Below are 14,941 nucleotides of genomic sequence, written 5' to 3'. Positions count from 1 at the left end.
TGATTTAAAATGCTCTTTGAGCAATTCAAATGATATTCAACATTGCGATGACTCCACAACCAAGTCATAAATGTGTTCTACAAAGGCTGTATCAGTTCCATCCAGACTATATGGATGTGCAGTGGTGGTAAGTGTACCAAAAGGTAAAAATACTTCATTACATGTAATGCATTGAACATTTTACTAAATTAAAAGTACAGAAGTATTAGCAGGAAAATGTACTTAAGCATCAAAAGTAAAAGTACTCATTGTGCAGGGCATCCCCTTCAGACTGTCACATGTAAGGGGTAATGTACAGCGAGCCAATCATTGTTGTGAAATAAACCCCAAAAGGGCGATGAGGCTTCTTGCATCATCCTGAAGGGGTTTATTTCACAAAAATGACCGGCTCGCTGTACATTACCCCGCGTATTACACGGCTACTTATTTAAGAAATCAATAATTTGACACTAAAAACATCCGCCAGAGTTCGACATCAAAACTGCGTCCATGGCAACGGTCTGTTATACATAGCAACGGTTTGCTATAAAGAAACAACAGACCGTAGAATGCCGTGATCAACCAATCAGAATCGAGTATTCAACAAAGCTGTGTAATAAAATATGAAGATCGTATGTTTTGTGTTAAGTTTGCATCTGCGTAACTACTAACTACAGCCGTCATGTAAATGTAGTGAAGTAAGTACAATGCTGTGTAATGTGGTTAGGGTATACTAAGGGTATACAGTAGGGGTGGGAATCACTAGAGGCCATACAATACTATCCCAATACTTGGGTCACGATACGATGTTATTGCAATTTTAAACATTTTGTGATATACTGAGTATTATGATAAGATACAGTATACTGCGAAATATTGCGATTTATTACCTTTTTTTAACTGCATATTTTGCAGTTTGTCAACATCTGTTTTATCTAATAAGATGCAGTTTTCACTCTGTTCATCTCAAAGTTTTCATTCACATATCTTGAGGTCAGAGGTCAAGGGACCCCTTTAAAAATGGCCATGCCATTTTTTCCTCACCAAAATTTAGCATAACTTTGAGGTGTTATTTATCGTTCTTCCCAACAAGCTAACATGATTGATTCCTTATGTTTTCTAGTTTCATATGATACCAGTATCTTCACTGGCTTTAAGACTGAGCCCGCTACAACCTCTGAAAGACAGAATAGCGTCTGTTGGATTGTTAAGCAGTTAATAGTTTATGTAAAAAAAGATCAATACTTCACATCTGTGTATCGATACACTGTATATACGCAGAATATTTCCTCGCAAAATATCGCAATACTGTGCTGTATTCATTTTTTCCCCCACCCTTAGTATGCAGGAACACCAAATGGAAATTCTCAGGTAAAGTACAAGTGCCTCATTGTAGTGCAGAACTGGAGTAAATCTGCTTTCCACAACGGTGGAGTTGTTCAGAAACCATTCAAATACACATATAATTAGTAGAACAATAAGACATGTCCATCATAGTGTTTACTGGTTTTAGTCTAGTATAAAAACTCGTAACACAAGCAGTGGGATGATTTTTAAAATGGCTGTGACCTCAGAGGCCACAGTGACTGATGGGCCAGCCAGCAGGTGGGCAGGAGAGAGTCCACACTGTTAGCGCTGTACAAAAGCTTTGCTTCTTGAACCCAAAATGCTCAGATGTATCGTCTACCCACACAAAAAAACAAATGTCTTCGGTCCCAGAAGGGATTAAAATGATCTGTGTTGTGTGGATACTGCAGACAGAGAATCAATAATCAGTGAAGCGACCCATGCTACCATTTACAGTTGGAATTGGACTAGAAACTTTTCATCCAGCATTCCTAAATGGTAGAAAAGGTGCCCTGATGTCGTGATGAGAAAAATGACCACATAGAAGAGTAGAAAACAAGCTTGTTTTGCCAAATAAGTTGCAACCACTAACCGACTGACAGAATCCGCCAATAGTGATTTTACAGACAGGTTGGGATACGAGAAAAAGCTGAGTTGGGGCACAGTCTTAAGGCAGCCTTTAAGGAGGTAGTCTGCTCTTAGGAATAAAAGCTTTTCTAGTAGCAGTGGTGAAGAAAAAGTATCTTCTCTCAAAGCGGGCTGTCTCAAGCAGGTCTTTGGCTCGGTGAGAAGGGTCATGAGAACCCCTGCTACACTTTTCTGACACTTTGCTGGTCTTTGATAGAGCGAAGCAAACAGCTACTGACCGTCTCAGCAGGAAAGATGACACTGCAGATATTTCTGAGGGGTAGTAGAAGACAGGAGCAAAGCAGACAGTGATGGACGTCGTGCTGATGCCTGTAAAAACAGATCTTATGGACTCGGATAAGTATTAGTTATGACACAAGTAGTATTTTCAGCTGCGACATGAAAAAAAAACCCTCAATTGTGCTTTTTTGTTAGTGGATGGTGGGCAGAATTTTTGGAGTGTTGTTGATAATGATCCTTTGGGATTTTAACAACCCTCCCATGCTCAGTGCTGTGCCTATTATTTTATAATAATGTGACGCTTTATTGATCAGCATACGGTCCCTCTGCCCCTCACCTCCATGTAGGTCAGAGCACGGGGCTGAACAACGTGTCCTCCTCTGTGAGTGATGGCTCTCTAATAACTGAGCCACCCTGCTGCCCGTAATATCCAGGAGGGGATGAGTAGGCTGTGAAAGTGTGAGACTTGAATCTCTATTGTTTTCTGCACATTAAGCTCCAATTTGTTTGTCTGCACTCGACGATGACAGCCGGCCGACCCATGTCGCATCGATGCCGGTGTGGTGTCATCATGACAGAGGTGGGGGGGGGCACCGGCTGGGGCCATCATTTGTGTGAGGAGCTTAGAGGAGGGGGATTGTGCACGTATCCCTACGATGTACCTGTGCTCATAATCAGGACAAAAACACACACGTACACAAACATGCAATGATTTTTCCCCTGGAAGTGGTATTATACCAGACAACTCATCATTTGAAGAGTATTTAGTCACCATGGCAACGCACACTGTAGCTCGGTCAAGGGGCTCGATGGGAAATGGATGATCACTGAGTGCGTGTGTTTTGTTTGTTTGGAGGAGATATTGATGAGCGTGCATGCGTCACATGCATGTGATATGGTTGAGCTTTTGTCAGATGTGTCTGATATAAAGAAAGAAGGAAAAAAAGTATTTGAGACATAAAGAGGAAGAGGACAGACAGGCAAAAAGAAAGTGATATGAAAGTCCACTTCGGACTGTCGGTTGGAGAACTGCCTCTCTCTGTGTGAGTATGTTCATGTGGCTATAAGCCCCTTTTCACAGCAGACATTTTGACATGTCGATACAGGGCAAACACAGGTGTAATTGATAAAATTAATTATGGTCCCTTTTCTATTTAGTGTGTCAAAGCCATTCCAGTGAGCCAGCATGCACAATACCAGGGCCTTGGCCCACCTAAATGGAACAAGGCCATAACTAATTTTATTAATTACACCTTTGTTTACCCCGTATTCACATGTCTAAATAGCTGCTGTGAAAGGGCCCTATGTAGAGTATTTGTGCTTGTAAGTTGGTGCCCATGTGTTCATGTGGTTGTGTTCGACACTGCCTGCATCCAACAGGTGAGGTGTCATGAGACCCAGATGAGGCCAGATAGACGGTGACAGAGGAAAAACCAAGCAAGCAAGCAAATCACTTATTTTTAATAACTTATTTTGTAAAGTTATGATTAGTTTGTTTTGTAAAACAACATCAAAAGAGGTTCAAATGGGTTTGAGCTTTCCAGGAAAGGCAGTGTTTTCTAATAAGAAGCACACATCAATTTTCTCAGCAGGAATGCAGTAGAAGAGTTCATTAACATTAATTAAAAATGTATGATAAAACATGAAAAATTACAGAGATGCAAAAGAGCTTTTCATAATTTCGTGACTTTTTGGCAGACTGTTGACTGTTAATCTCTAAAAGACAGAAATAAAGTTAGATTGGAATCTGAAGGTTAGCTTTTTGTTTATATATTTTTTATCTGGTCTAGCTTGGTAATGTATAATGTAGTTTAGATTTAATCAGAGAACCCTTCCTAAGATCTTTGCAACCAACCCAGTACATTAGAGGTGAATGGATTGTATATACGGTGATCATGGCATTGAAAAAAAACGAAATTCCAGACCCAATGTCCTGTTAAGTCAGGATACTTGCTGTATGACAGAAGAAATAGTCCGTATGAAAACTGCGAGCCGCATAGCTAGATATAGAGATAAGTGAGAAAGTATGTATTTTCTACATTTTGGGTGGATCAATCCTTTATGCTCATGTGTAGAATCACTCTCCATCATTAAGCAGTTGATAATGCAAAGAAGGGCGAATGCAGGCCTAAAAGAAAGTCAGAAATCTAGGTAACCTAGTAAAGATATGATTCAATACTCTCAGCCTCCTACAGGAAATTAACGGTGTTTTCCTTAATGCACCACTTAAAGAATTTTTGATTTATAAGATGACATTTTGCTCCTCAGCAGTTCCTCATTTACTTCACCAATAACCTCTCCCACGCAAAATTACCTTTCACAATGAAATGCTACCAGTCATCTTCATTTCTCATTGCTGTGCTGCATAGCTTTGATTAGGGCCAATGTCCCTTTAATAGAAAGGTCATTCACTGCTGGCTCCGGGGGTCAAAATGATAATGAAGTGCCAAAGTGTTAATTATAATCTTTATGTATAAAATAAAGGTTTACAGCTCTCAGATGTTTAGTGGGCAGGTTGTCTATATTGGAACGTACACACACACACACACACACACACACACATACACCAATAGCAGCCCCAGATGCATGCAGGAACACTGACTTAGACACACAGTCAATATCTGACACCTATTCATAACCTTTAAATATGAGCAAATAAGGCCTCACACATGCACACACCCTGCTGCTTCCTCTAATCAATGGCTATAGATCTGAGTACAGACACACATACACACAATCACACACACACACATGCACACGGACAGCAAAATGACACTCAGTTTCAGTGGGACCAACCCGTCTGTACGGTTGATCTAGGAAATGTATTCATAACCTTTATATGAGCAATACACACAAGAGATAAACTCAATCCATCACACACACACACATCCCGAGTGACCCTGCCATTTTCTGTGATTGTGTGATTGATGAGTCTATTGATGTTCCATATGGTTCATCTCTGGGGTTATGACCCAATGTATTGATCCGACACTGTGTGTGAGTCTTTGTGCATGTGCATGTTTTGTATGTTTAGTGTTGGAATGTAAATGTGTGTGACGGATTGCGCGAGGCAGTCTGTCTTGATGCATGTGTACGTGTGAATGAGTTGTGTATCAATCTGCCATGACGTGCGTGTGCGCGTTTGAGGCGTGTGTGTGACCTTCTGTCATTGATTACAGACGGGGCGTGATTGGAATAATTGCTCTGCTGTCGGGGGGGCGCTTGTCACTGAGACGTTCAGTAGCTCACCTGAATCCTGCACAAACCTCATATGAGATGTTTGACGTTTTCACAAATGCTTTGAACAGTGGTGAAATTTGGATGACAGACCAAAAACACCCTTGATGATATTATGCTATTAAAGTTTTTTTTTTGTAAAAATGCACCAGTCTGACCTTCATCTAACTGAGATAGAGCAGAGTTGCTCAGATCTGTTCAAATGAAGTTCTATTGTTGTGTATGGTTACTGGTAGAACACTTTCTATAGTACACATGAAATGAGGAATAGCAGTTCAAAAAATACAGTAAGGCAGGCAGTGTGCAGTCTAATCATGTAATGCTAGATGACTTCTGAACCCTCGTGGTTCAAACACTCTTTTTAGTCTTCTGCCAAGTGCAGCTTGCTCCGAATTCACACTAATGTTAACAATAGAAATAGAATGCAAATAGAACGGACATTCCCATTCAAATCAACATAGCATGCCATTTTTATGTGTACTTTTCCCATTGCAAAGAACTGTAACTGTGACGTTCTATTTCTATGGTCAATGCACAGTGCTGAGCGCCATTGTTTTTTTAACTAGTCAAATGACCACGGCAAACAGTTCACTGTCTACTCTAATTCTATTTCTATGGTTGTAACACATTAGTGGTTCCTAATGATTTTGTGAGGAACTATCATCCAATACTAGGGGTGTGTACCTCGGCTTTGGGTTCACAGTTCGGTACATTTTTGGTACAGCAGGGAAAACAAAAATAAAAATAATGAATACATTTTTTAAATGTATTTTAATATAATAATAATAATAATAATAATAATAATAATAATAATGAAGTCTTTTTTTGTTAATTTAAAAAATGCAAACATTCAACAGTTGCTCATTGTCCATAATTCTTATTGTAACAGTTAAGGCACTCAAATACTGGCATATTGTCATAATAAAAAATAAATAATACAAATAAATATCTCAAATGTCTGTAATGTAAAGCTCCATCATAAGGCTGTTGATAATTCCTGAACTGCAGCTTGTGCCCGTTTATACAGGACAGGCACAACGAACTGAATATGCACACGTGCAGGCACAATGTAGCGGGCTCAATCACTTCGACCATATGATTTAATTCAGTATTGTCTACGATCGAGTGTGGTTGCATATACGCAGCGATAAACACTATCATTAGTTACTTTGGCACGGTCTGAATCAGCAGCTGTGGAGAGAAGGTCTATCCATCCAGTCTGTTTTTGTTTTGTTCCGCTGATCAACACATTCGGGTGATGCCGTTGTAAATTAAACGTGTATCCACAGATATACCCGACGTCCCGAGTTGAACAATGTCAGCATACAATTTGACACAAATCATTGTCAGTTCAGATTGACTAACTGGGCTAAGCCAACTATCATGCTACAGCACTGCTATTGCTGAAAGACAACAACTGATGCGCTGCCAAAACTTTCCAGGTAACTCACTCTCTAGAATTTTTGTCCCAATTAGTAGACATTAATAGACTATTTTGACAGTTTAGGTCACATGGCGTATCGAAAGGATGTCGAATACTGAACAGAACGTCCTGTACCGAACGGTTCAGGACAAATACACGTACCTTTCCACCCCTATCCAACATACAGCATATCAACTCTGACTTCTGTTCACTGACTAGATGCCAGTTTTTCCATAGTAAAGCAGCTGAGCAGAGATGTGGTGCTGAAAGGAAAGCGTCTAGCTAAGCTTTATTTCTTGTGGTTTTTCTGATTAGAAAAATAAAGCTTTCTCAATGGACAAAACTTGCTTTCACTAGGCTACACAATAGTTACACTTCAAGCATTTACTAGAGTAAAGCCAGGGTTTCATCATCCATCAAGTATCATGATGGAAAAAAAGTGCTTGCATAGAGATAACCATCTGAGTAATTCTATTCTTCCATTATATTCTATGCTACTGCAGTGCTTACTGTTGAGTCAACAGGCCAGCATGGGGAATGAAACATCTTCAGAGTAGAGGATGGATAGATGAAGGATAAAAGCATAATGAAAAAAAAATCTCCAGGTCATTGACACCAGCAAGTGCTATCTATAGATTATATAAATAGAGAGTGCAGTAGCAAAGCTTTATTGAAATAATATCCTGTTGTAAATTGTTTCATAAATAAATCGTAAACATGTCCTCTGATGAACTTCTGTTGTTTATAAAATGCAAAAATAACTTTTTACAGCTGTAATGCAAAGCAGATAACATTTCTACTGTAAACACAACAGGACAGAAGATGCTATGTACTTGACCGTCCATGCAAACCACAATTAGGCTGTTTCCCACTGATATGTATTTATACGTTAGGCTTAAAACAGTATGATGGAAAAGCAATTACAAACAAAAGTGTAATTTTTACCCTTTTTCTTGTTTTGTTGTTCTTGCGGGGACATTTGGACCCTGCATGGTGCTGAAAACAGCTCGCGTACACACAGGCTCTCACAGTAACACAGTGCTGCAGCTGGAGATCACTGGCCATATACACTAGAACATTGCCTAAAGCCAATCTCTACCTCACTTTTCCCCTTCTTTAGTTTCTTTCTGCTGAGTTTGCAAATTAGCAGCCTCACACACACACACACACACACACACACACACACAAAACCACAAACACAAAATCTAGAGTTTATACTCCAGAATCTGCTGGCTTTTGACTCTAACAGAAATAGAAAGTTCAGGACAATTTTTAAATTTCACAGAAGACAGCAAAGCTAAAAAAAACAAAAAACATTAGGCCATTAAAGAAACAGTTGGCAACTCCGGGGTCTGAAAAGTGAAGCCAATGTGGAAGTACCTTAAACTTGCATTCTTTCTAATAGCCAGCAGGGGGCGACTCTTCTGGTTGCAAAAGAAGTCTGATTGTATAGAAGTCTATGAAAAAGTGACCCTACTTCTCACTTGATTTATTACCTCAGTAAACATTGTAAACATGAGTTTATGGAATCAATCGCTAGTTTCAAGTCTTCTTCAATACAGCATGATGTTCATTTAGAAAATGATGGTCCTTGTCCCTGTTCACAAACCAATGGGTGATGTCACGGTGACTATGTCCACTTCTTATATTGTATATAGTCTATGCTCTGGACTGAAGTGTTGGATTGATTCACAGTTGGAGCAACCAACCGACCAATCAATCAATCAATCAATTTACTACATAACTTATCCTTGTTCACACACATGGTATAAACCATCTCGCCAATTTTCTCTCTTTAGTCCTTTGTCATAGGTCAATGTGGAAAAAAGGGACCAACATTTTTTTATTTTAAACAAATCAACACAAATTATGTTGTGCTTTTTCACTCTCCTCTGTTTGATGTTTTTGATACTCAAGGAGGACAACACTAATGACTCATGGCTTCCCTTATCACTTCTTTATAATGCCCAGTAGTACAGGCAGATTTTGTACATTTTCTAGAGGAGGGTTGAATTGTATTTTGAGGAAATGTTAAATATAATGCAAACGCTAAGGTGAATGAAAGACTGCCAGTCGATCCCTTTTGGAAAGGTGGGGGTAAGAAGTCTGGCTAGGACTACGCAAGCATTGCTGATTCCCATCCAGACCACATCTAAACATCTTTTTATGTTTCTGTCAGCATGTCATGATGTCAGCCATGTCAGCTCTTACACATGTTGCTGTCCCAACTGTCAGCAGCCTGGAAAAAGGAAGCTGATAAAAGAAAACTGATGGCTTTGGAATGTAAATAGGCAGACTGGTGGACTGGTAGCATCACTCACAAACCAACAAGTAAATGAATGGCTTGAGTATATCAGACAAAAAAAAACATACAGGCAAAGTGATTTATACTGTAGCTGTGCATTAGTTGAGCAGTAATAGAGCTTGTGTTGTTGGTGCAGGTTAATTTAGTGATGATGATGTTTTACCATTTGTACCGAGGTTAATGATATAGCATAGCATTGTGATTTGTATACTGCTCCTATGTTTTTTTGTAGTTGAGTGGGTGAGCTTGTATGGTTTTGTTATTTCACCTGCTAAAACATGAAGCCTGTCAATCCAAGGTGTTCTGAGCTGCAACGGCTTTGTCTTCGGTGCATTGAACCTGCATGGATTTTTCAAACCTTGAAGGGGTAGAAATTCTGATTAAAGCTCCAAGGGTTAATTGAATAATCAATTATGCCAGTCAACAGAAGGCAGCCATGTACGTCGAAGGATACTGGAACAGTATTCTGTCAAATTAATCGAATCTAAGGGGCGCCATCATGAACCAAAAACTATAGAATAATTTCTCCCCTTTGGTTTCAGATTGACGACATTTACAGATTGCAGATAGGGCTGCAACTAACTATAAATATTTTGACAATCGATTAATCTGTTGATTATTACTTCAATTAATCGATTATTAATCAGCTAAAAAGAAAAAAGCTAAATTTAATTATTTCCAGCGTTTTATAAAAAAAGACAAAGCTTATTCCTCATCTTCTTGTACAAAACTCTTTTACTACAATAAATTAAATAAATGGGCATTTGGGATGCAGCCACGCATTGATAATAAAAAGGGAAATATGACCAACATACAGTATATTAGATGAGAAGCTACTCAAGTTTCTGGTTTACTTCCTGTCAGCTTATGTCATTCACATACACTGCAACAGGAAATAAACTGGGAAACATTTGGGATGTTTACATTTGCGCAACGGTGATGACGGCTCTTGGCTCATCTCCATGGCCCGTTCTCGACTTACATCGATGGCGTAGCGCTACAACACGTGTCTTTCGGTTTAATTAAAGGCATTCATTTTTAAAGATTCTGTTATTCTACAGTATTGTTGTTGGTATTATTTGTTGTTGGTTTTGTGTATTATGCATGTTTGTAATCCCAAGAGGATAAAAAAAAATGACGAATATCCAAATACCAAAATTGAAAATCAATTACCTACCCAACGGACGAATAGAGCTTGTGTGAGCTCAAGCATTTGCTTTAAAACAGTTTTATCGGGGGCTCGGGCCGCAGGCTGCATTGATCCATTCCTGTCTGTTACGTTTGTTTTTAAATTAGAACCTGTAATCGTGCGTTTGCCTCTGCACTTTTTCCGCTGTATCGTTAGTTAGTCATTCTTCAAAGGAAACTGCGACATTTCCTGTAATTCATCATGTGAGCTACGCATTGGCTGGCTTACTGCCAACTATCTTTATAATTGATTTTAATTGATTACTTGTGGCAGCCCTAATTTCACGTATGCTATAGCAGACAAAAAAATTCAATGCATACATCATTTATGATGTTAGAAACTTCTTTTTGTACCATATGAGTGGTATGTAAATTGGTTAAATTCAGGTTGGTAGTTGTGATGAGATGAGGAAGTGAAACCCTTACAGTTAATGGATTTTAGTACGAGAGGTCTTCTGTCCTCATACTCGGTATACTGTAGCTCATTATAGTGATAGTCATTGATTAGGGGATATTAATATTGCCATTTGTTACAACATTAATTACCAGTTGTTCTAGCACACAGACACTGTGGGTTACTTGAGAGTAGTTCTGTTTTGAAATATGTTATATATTTAATTATTTTTTTCACTCCTAATGTATCACAAATTACAAATCCATTTCCATTGCTCCGGCTAATGTCGTAAATATCTTTTATCTTCAAGGCTAGAGCCAGCAGCTACTGTAATTCGTCTGTGCGTGTGCAGACGTGTGCATGCATATACATTTGTATTCTTGTCTTTCTGCATAAGATTTATTGCATGGCATCAGAGGTCCTGATTATGCATCTACCTCCGGTTGTTACATAATTGATGTTTCACACACACACGCATGCAGAGGAAGTAATCTGTTTGCCACATTAAAGCTATTTTTGGTCCTGCTGGAGTGTGATGCTCTAAGAAAGGCAGTGTTGATCTGTCGGATGCAGCTGTTTTGGTTCACACAGCTTTGGTCACATGGGGCTAATATTTGTTTCCCACTAAGACGTGACTGTCATTGGCGCTAATGCATTGGTTGACCGGCACACTGTCAGCAGGTAATTCATAATGATCACATCAGCAATGCCTCACCCGCAGGGATGGAACCGTATGTACGAGTCCTGGGATTAACTAGACGTTTCATTTGTCCTTGTGTGAAACTCAGAAAACACTGGGTACAGTTTACAGCCTTTAAACTAGAGGCTTTAAGTCTATTTGTATTCTTAACTCATATTGACTCACTTTATATCATCCTATATAGCCAATTCCAACTCCTTCGCTCCAGCCGTCGGTTTGTGGCCCCTAGGTGGAGAACAAAACAATACAAACATGCTTTTGTACCTGCACCTATTGCACTACTGAACAACGCTAGCACAAGATGATGCACCTCACACATGCATGGCTTTAAGCCCTTGTGTGAGTGTGTGAGTGTGTGCGTGTAGAAGCACTTTTTCATGACTCTTAGGAGTTCTTACAATTGATACTATTTCTAATATGGTGCTTGTTTTAATGTATTTGTTGTGATGTTTGAATCTTTGATGCCTTGTGGAAGGTAGGGATGTCACGGTGAGGAAATGTTCCCGGTGACAACACCGGTGTTACCGATTACACCAGACATTTTACAAGTAAAGATGACGTTCAGTATCTGTAGAGCGCTTACTTCGGTCTTTAACATTGGATGGCAGTGTGTCTGGCCTCTCCAGTTGAGCTTTTGCCGCTGCACCGCGCAGCGCACGCTGTTCCCGTTCCCTCCTCCGCACAGCGATTGCCTCACGTTATAGTTCCCTTATAGCATTTAAATCCAAAATATTGCCAAATAGGTGCTTTTGCTTTTCGCTTTGACACCAAATCCTCCACCATTGTCAACTCTCTCTCTCATCCCGTGTGTGTGAAATCTGCCTCCTGCTACTCTGTGCTAAAACTCTGTTTGGAGCAGATACTTTCATTTTCAGTTTGTAGCGTCCGTCATGTGACTATGTATTGATAACACAACGCGGATACGTGAAAATTAACTAAATGGGTTTTATTTCTATTAAAAAAAGCAAAATGACGATGGGGTTGATGGTCAAGTAATATAATCGTGTATGCCTGAACACCGTGTAACACCGACTACCGCGGCAATCCTAGTGGAAATTCACTCAAATTGATTAATTTGTAATATAGAAACCTTGAACCTTAAAGTTGAAAACAGTTCTCCCCACCCTTAGTTTTTGAGTCCTTCTTGAGGGAAGAGTGCTATAAAGGGAAGTTTTAAGATAACTTGAGTCACTGACTTGTGACATGTATTGAATTGTATCACCACTACATTTTACATGACAACACAATCTAAATGTGGAGGGCTGAGGGCGAGGCCTTACAACAAGAACTGGTTGACCTCTTGTCCTCTCTATGTTGAGTTGGCGTGATCTCCCATGCTTTTGTGGAAACACACTTGCATTCTAAAAGCATGCAAGTCAAGTGAACTGGACACTCCAAATTGCCCTTTGGGATGAAAGTGAGTCGATCCGTGTCAATCTCTGTTGGTTCCGTGATTGGCTGGTGACCCGTCCAAGATGTCATGGTGCACTCCACTCAACGCATACTGAGAGAGGCTGCCTGCTTAATCCTTTCAGACAGTCCTTTTCAACTGCAATGCACTGTTGCAGCAGGAGAATCCAAGGATGTAGCTTGGATCCTGGAGCTTTATAAATATTTACTGTTGGCATGAAGTTAAATGTATGAATAGCAAAAGATAGGTTAGCAGACATGCTTGTTACACCAGAGTAAAACTCTACTTATCAAGCTTTACCTCACATTATACATCAGCTTTTTACACAGTGAAAGTTGGGCTGGGTGACAAATAATATCTTGATATTTTGAGTCTATGAAGTCCACGATTTACAAATATATATCTCTATTTTCTTTAAAATAACATAACTGTTTGATTGAACCATTTGATGCATATGATCATACAAGCGTGATCACTCCAGTAAAGTAATCTGAATTTAGAGGGAAGACGGCTTGTATAAGACTTTTTAGAGGGCTTTAATTTTGAAATTCCACATCAGAAAGTCCTGATATTGTCTGAGTGACACTCTGAGGTGGTGTACTGTCATTTTGAAGTCTATGTATATAGTAATGTATTCTTTATTATTAAGGTTGACTTGAGTTTTGACTCAATTTTTTCTCTGAAATGCAGTTTTTTTAATTATCCATTTTATTTATTGTTTGATATCTATTCATTTTGTCTGTTGTTTTTTTAAAGATTTTTTTTTCATTTCTGCTTTTTGATAGTGAGAGAGACGGACAGGAAAGGTAAGAAGAGAAATGACATGTAGCAAACGGCCCTGGGCCAGACTCGAACCCGGGTTGCTGTGTAAGTACTCAACCTTAATTGAATGCTCTCTACAGACTGACTGACTGACTGACTTATTCACATTCATCGGAAGGTCGCTTTTATTTTGAAGTCCGTTCTTACACGCTTTTACCGTAATGCTTAGTATATACATGTATGGCAAAACAACGTGGGGGTTAGTATGACCGTCTTCTTTTAAATGGAGGCTGACATCTTCCATTACCATTTCTGAACGCAATACGTAAACTCGCTCTGGCGCTTCACTTCTTTCGCTCTCACCATGCTCCTTACCTGTTCCCTGCTTCCCTCCAGATACAAAATCACACATCTCATACGTCTCGCACACTTCTTTTTATGTCTGTGAGAGGGAGAGAGCCATAGCAGAGAGCGAGAGAAGCAAAAGGCCAAAGCGGGTCTCATGCCCACTGCTTAAAAAAAATATGTGACAATTTGTACTCGATGTTTACGATATTGTCATTTTGTCAAGCCGAAATACGTTGAGTATATTCAATATATCGCCCAACCCTAATTGAAAGGAAAACACTTCATAGGTTACTGTGGGAATATGTGAGTTATCTAAAACCCTTTTCACTACAATAAATGTTTTGAGAGCATAGCTTGTTCGACTATTTTAGGTGGCAAATACTCCAAACTATACAGTATCTTGAGTTTTCGAAAGAAAATGTACTTGCCAATTTGTTTAACATAGCCCTAGGCTAACTAAGCAACCAGTTATCAAGTCTCAGTACATACATAGAGTACTCACTCAGTTACAGTAGTTGTGTGATCAGTCATATTTCAGGGCCTTGCATAAAACTTTGCACATATCAATTGATTTTAAATTTAAAATGTGCTTCTGCTTGCATGGTAAAATTGTATTATGAATCATTTTGTCCCAAATTTCAGCACTATGTATTCATTTTCTCTCTCCCTTCTGTCCTTAGTTCTCCACATCTAAAGCAAAGAGCAAACCCATGTTTAACACACAGTTTTAATGAGGGCATTTTGTGCACTGGCTATTTGAGCCAAAGACTGATTTAGTAGGATTGCCAGAGTTGATATTGTGGAATTAATTCCAGTTCCAGATCTCGCTCAGTACGGAGTTAAACAGAGCTCAGGGTTAAATACAAGGTCTGCTCTGGTAGTATTGGACTTTCTGGTTGTGTGTGTATATTTTAACATTTATTAATCCAGGGATGGTCATTGAAATATGCATGCTATTTTTCAGATGCACCCTCGTTGAC

Source organism: Sebastes umbrosus, chromosome 15 (assembly GCF_015220745.1).
Source record: "Sebastes umbrosus isolate fSebUmb1 chromosome 15, fSebUmb1.pri, whole genome shotgun sequence".
Lineage (NCBI taxonomy): Eukaryota > Metazoa > Chordata > Actinopteri > Perciformes > Sebastidae > Sebastes > Sebastes umbrosus.
This window is presented reverse-complemented; position numbering follows the sequence as displayed.